This window comes from Gopherus flavomarginatus, chromosome 5 (assembly GCF_025201925.1).
Source record: "Gopherus flavomarginatus isolate rGopFla2 chromosome 5, rGopFla2.mat.asm, whole genome shotgun sequence".
Taxonomy (NCBI): domain Eukaryota; kingdom Metazoa; phylum Chordata; order Testudines; family Testudinidae; genus Gopherus; species Gopherus flavomarginatus.
In genome coordinates, this window is record NC_066621.1 from 21,868,901 (window position 1) to 21,874,938 (window position 6,038).

A 6,038-nucleotide genomic window follows, 5' to 3' on the forward strand; every position below is an offset into this window, starting at 1 on the left:
AACGTTACCTGGGATTCAGTTATGTCTGGCAAAGGCTGGGGGAGGGTGAAAAATTGGGGAAGGAGCAAACAAAGGCCAGAGGGCAACTGCCCCCCTTGTCCCTTGGCAATCGATGTCCCTGCTCATAACAACCCTCAAGCACTTGGTTAGGGGTGGGCTTGTGTCAAGCCATTCTTTATTCTGCCAGCTAATTTCCTTTACAGGCAACTGCTGAACTAAACCAACATCTACTGTCACCATCCCGAGAAGCTGGTCACCATCAATCATTGCGCAGCAGCTCCACAGCCAGGGCAGGGCCCTTCACTGGTGCACACGGTTCGCAGCACTGATGGAGCATGGCTGGGAGCTCCGTGCCGGGAACCCCCCCTTGCAGCTGACAGCATCACAGTGACGGTTCTGGGGGCAGCAGATGGAAACGCTGGCCCTGAAGGTGCAATTTCCCAGTGAGGGCTGGGGTGCACCAAGGAGAAGGGGGGAGAGCATGATCCTGGCAGCAGGGCCAGATCAAAGCAAGAGGTGGCATGGGCAGGAGTGACAGCCATTGATGAGGCAAGATGCAGCTGGGATGGGGGTACACCCCTGCAGGGTGCTGCAGGCTAGGGCAGGGGCATGCTACGCATGAGATGGACATACCCCGTAACAAGGAGCCTGGGGCAGCTTCCCTCCTACACCAGGTGTGTCAGATGAAGCTGAATGGAAAGAAGAGAAAAACAAGCACCTCCGGGTGTCGCTTTGTCAGGGAGCGAGGGAAATTCCTTTTCAGCAGCCCCAGAATGCCAATTTCTCTCCCGCAAACTGGCCCTTCGCTCCCTATCCAGCCACTCCCATTTCTTCCATCTCCCAGCTGGATTAGAGCTCGAGGATCGCAAAGCTGGAAAAGACCCAGTTGCAAAGACCGTCAATCTTTCCATTTAGTCTGCGATGTGCCAGGCTCCTTGTTCTGCCAGCAGTTTGAGAGAGGCAGGGAAGGGTGCAGAAATCTTGTTAGACACACAGGGAGTGGAGCCAGCTGCTGGAAGAGCCTCCCTCGGATCTCAGTGAGAAACAAATCCCAGCCCTGAGAGCCAGACTGCACTCATAGCCCTGCCTTGGGCCACAGAGCGCGAGCCCAAGAGACAAAAGTCCCCTGCTGGACGCTTGCCAAACCAGAGTTTGGCACCACTGGCAATCTCAGCTGACAAAGAGGCCATGGCTGGAATTGCAGAGAGCTGGAGGCCAGCTGTGCAGCCCCTCGCCAGGGTGCTGTGGTGGGCCTGCAATGGGCACTTGGTGCAGAATCAACAGGTCAGGCTTCAGGTGCATTGGCAAAGCACGAATGGGCCAGGCAAGGTGCTGTGAGTGGGAGTGAGGCATATGGGCAGAGCAGGAAGGAGCAGTCCTGGAATGGATGCGGAGGAGCTGCAGGTTATGAATGAGGAGCATCCACAGAGCAGCGTGAGAAGCCCAGCACTGGGCCTGCCGCTTGGGACAGAGGGGCACTGGCAGAGCTGTGTGCATGTAGCCCAGAACTGGACTGAGGGAGACGTGTGGGTCAGGATTGAGGGGGCATTGTGGGAAGAACCTGATCACAGAACCCTTATCCTAGGCACCACTGTCTCCAGCTCTTCTGAGCCCTGAACTTCACAAGAAAAACAGGTGCGTGGCTGCAGCATGCATGCAGCCAGCCACTCCTGGAATCCAGCCCCCGAGCTCCCAGCCCACAGAGAGAGCTCCCAAACTAACCCCCATGCTGACCCAGCCATGCTGGAGGGCGAGGAGCTCATGCCAGCCCGGCTTAGCCTTGCTTTTAACACAGCCACCAGCTGGAGATTTAAGGGCTTGTTTTACTAACCCCTCCCTCACCTGCTAAGGGGACAGAGTGCATCCCTGCTTCTACCAGAGCCAGCCCACTGATTTATTGCTGAAAGCTGTTGCCAAGGCCTGGCCATGCCCCTCTGCTCTGCCAGCCTGTGCCACTGAGGTGGGCTGAGGGTGGGGAGAGAGAGCAGGGGAGCTAGATAGAATCATAGAATATCAGGGTTGGAAGGGATCTCAGTAGGTCATCTAGTCCCACCCCGTGCTCAAAGCAGGACCAAGCCCCACATTTTTAACCCAGTTCCCTAAATGGCCCCCTTAAGGATTGAACTCACAACCCCGGGTTTAGCAGGCCAATGCTCATCTCACTGTATATCTAATTCACTTAGCACTCACGCGTCTACAACTGTGCTTTCTGCCTAGCTGTGCCAAAGATGGTTGCCTGGGGTCATGGCTCCCTGTTGTCTCTGTTTCCCCCCTTTGTAATATGGGGATAATGTTTTAGGGCTGCTGGGGGAGAGGCTTTGGCTCAAAGGCCTAGTAGCAAAGCTGAGGGGTAGATCAAAGAGCATATCCCACGAGAAGGCATAGCGGGAGGTTACCAAACAGCACTGTATGGGACGGGGCACACTGGCATGCACGAGGGGACTAGCGCCATCTGCACAGATAGGAAGGGCTAGCAGGGTACAGCGCTGGGCTGGGTGCAGGAGTCAGAGTTCAAGGCCCAAAGTGACAACGAGCTCATCCCTGTATATCACAGGCCTCCAGCACCCGCACACTGCCCCACCAACCAGCCAGAGACCGTTTCCCAGCCCGTAGGTGACCAGATGGCTGCGTCACAGGGACAGAACAAGAGGGACCAAGATGTACTAGTGGCCCAGGCCCCTGCAATGGCAAGGAACTGAGTGCGCCTGACCCAGATGATCTCAGCAAGTGACCCACACCCCACACTGCAGAGAAAGGTGAAAAGGTCCAAGATCCCTGCCCTTCTGACCTGGGGGGAAATTCCTTCCCAAGTCTACACCCAGCGATTGGCTAGACCCTGAGCCTGTGAACGAGAACCAGCCAGCCAAGCACCTGGGAGCCCTGGCCCACCCCACCCAACATCCACTCTCCGGCCATGGCCATCTCTGCTGCTTCCAAGGAAGGATTAAAAAAAGCCTTTCCACACTGCGGGAGGGAGGAATTCCCTTCCTGACCCCCTGCTAGTGGCCAGCTGAAACCCTGAACTATGAGATCTCCTGTTCCCAGGAGATTTGGGTTCAAACTCTAACCGTGTCTGGGGGACTTTGGGCAAGTCCCTTCATCTTTCTGTTCCCATCTGTCATGGACAGGAACCCCACCCTTTGTCTGTATAGACCATTAGCTGCTTAGGGCACGGGCCGGCTCTTTACACATGTATGTACATCACTTAGCACACTGGGGCTCTGCTCTCAGTAGGTGCTGCTGTACCACATGGGATGTGCAGGCTGCGCATGGGAGGAGCTGTGGGGTATGCAGTGATTTCTCCGGCCAGGGGATGTAGAAGACACCCAACATGGTCCATCGTGCAGTAAACAGAGGCTACCCTCCCTGCTCTAAAACAGGAGGCCCCCTGCATTCAGAGGGCAGCGACCCTACCTTTCCACACCCATTCCACCCTCCTCTCAAAAGGGCTCTAGCTAGACAGCAAAGCAGCACAAGCCGGGCTGTGAAACTGATTCTCTGTTTCATCAACAGCAAAATATTCTGGAAGCCTGTGCTGGCTGCCACGTCCCCAGCCGCTGCCTGAGCCAGAAGTGATGCCTCCTCGCACGGCCCCCAGCCGCAGCAGCTTCTGCAGAGACAGCAGGAGCAGGAATGGCTGGTCCTCACCAGCAGCCGTACGCTGGAAGATCCAGGACAGGTAGTGGGACTGCAGCAGAGGGGCTCGGAAGGGAGCCTGGTTCAGCCTATAACGCCAACTTCAAGGCACCAGCAGCCACATTCACTAGCACCCCAGCCTCCCCCCTCCCGATCTTTTTAATCCCTGCTGGCTCTAGCCTGCCTCAGTCGTGCGGGTGGTACAGGAAGAAGGCCAAGGAGCCAGAGGCAGGCAATTGGCAGCCCCGCCAGCCCCTACGGCACTGACAACGGAGGGGACAGCAGGATACGAGTTCCACACCATAAACTGCAGGCTACAGATGTTAACAGGGAACTTGCGTCAATGGCACAGGCTCTGCAGCCACAGCAGCACTCGATCACAAGGGGAGCTACCCTGGGTGTCCTGAGAAGACGGGACAGTGCCCCGCAGTCTCGTCATTCTCATGCCTCATGCCCACAAACAGCTTGCACAAGGTTTCCCCTGCTTCCCTTAGGAGGCCCCTCCACAGGCCTGTAGATTTCATAAGCAAGCAGATTTCCCACAGCAGCTTTCACCCTATTCCTCTTCATTGTCCGATGTGGGCGGTCAACTGGTTGGAGTGAATCACACCTAGTGGTTAGTACAGGAGCTGGGAGACAGGAATAGGAGCCCAGGGTCAGAGCTGGAGTTAGATGCCAGAGGCCATGGGTCAGAGCCAAAGTTGGGAATAGGAGCCCAGGGTCAGAGCCGGATGAGGCAAAGCGGGAGCAGGGCTGGGAACAAGGCCACCCAGAAATTCTCTCAGCTGTGGGCAAACGCTTTGAGCAGCCACCAAACAGCTGCTGGGCTTAAGAGCTGGTCTGCTGGCTCTTGCCGCCAATCAGGCAGCCTACTGCAGGCCAGCTGTGCTCATCAGATTGCCCAGAGCTGGCTCTACTACAGGCTCTGACCTGTGACATTAGCTAAGCACCTTTGAGACACCAGCCCACTGGCCACCTCACCCTCCTCATCACTGGGGACATGTAGTGCCCAGCTTCAGTGGTCACTTAGCCCAGCTATGTCCCTTGCCTCTCTCATCTGTCAATCTCTGCAGCCCCCGATCACCCGTGGTGTTCTACTCGGAACTACCATTTTATCCAGCCATGGACACAGCAAGACAGGGCACATCCCACCAGAGCTGTGTAGAGAAGGATCAATAACTCACCCCCAACTTTTGTGAGCTGAATCTTCTAATGCCTGCCCCTGTCCCCACCTCACCCGCTCTGCTAGCACCCGGCACAGGGATCGGCTGTATGAACAGACCCGGGGCGAGCCGAGTACACTGGAAACCCTGCCTGGCCCACAGTCATTGGCCAAGGAGAAAAACCTTGTGTGTCTAAAAAGGGCTAAGTACGGAGCAGCCACAGCTGCAAGCTAGGAAGGAGCAGGTTGGTCCAGCTGCCTGAACAGCCAGACACCCATTGCAGGCACAGCTACTGAGACAGGCTGGCCCACAGAGCCTTGGGCCCAAGGCCTGATGGAAGAAGGGGAGACTGGGGTGACCTCAAGAGCAGAAAAGGCCCAACTGGGGAAGCTGTAGGGGCCTGCTGGATATCGGCAAGGAGCAGCTGCTGGATATCGACAGGGAGCAGCTGCTCCACAGGATGGAGGAGCCCCACACCTAGCTCAAGCCAAGTCCAAGCGCGACAGATTGTTTAATGCAAAGTCACAAAGACATTAAAAACCTGGCATTTGGAGTTGCACAGGAGGAATGGTTACAGGGCTATTTATAGATATGTACAGCTCCCCTGCGCCACCCAGCGGGGCGAGGCAGAACAGCAGCCCAGCTCCAAATAAAGGTCCCTTTCTCCACTTCCACCATGTCCCCTGCATCCTAGCATCTGCCACCTTGCCTGCTAGGGGTCTTTTCTGCTATGCCCAGCCCTGGCCTTGGCGAGAGCACAGGCAGCTGCTACCCTACTCCACCAACCTCCTGCACACACTAGGTGGCAGCACCGAGCCTGCTGCTCCCCACACCCTCTTCCTGAGCCCCTTTCTATGCCCCCCACACCTCTGCCTTACCCGAGGCTGCTCTCCCCGCCTCTGGCCAGGGAAGGAGGGTAGGAAAAGGCAGGTGGCTAGAGTGATGCCATGTCCCTGGGTGAGTCATCCAACATGAGGACTGAACCCGGGACTTCCAGTTCTAAAAGCAGGAGCCTCTGCAGCCTGAGTGGAGACCCCAGGTGAGTTGGCCAAAGCTGTAGCAGGCTCAGCCACCACTAGAGCGGGACAGAGCACCATGCTCAGTGAGCAGGAGTGACTGGTTTGGGACCAGAACTGGCGGCCACATCCAACCCCCAGCACTGAGGCAGAGCGTAAAGCCCTGTCTGAGCCAAGTAGCGGGGCCAAGGAACATGCTTCCCTCGGATGGGATTGGACTCTA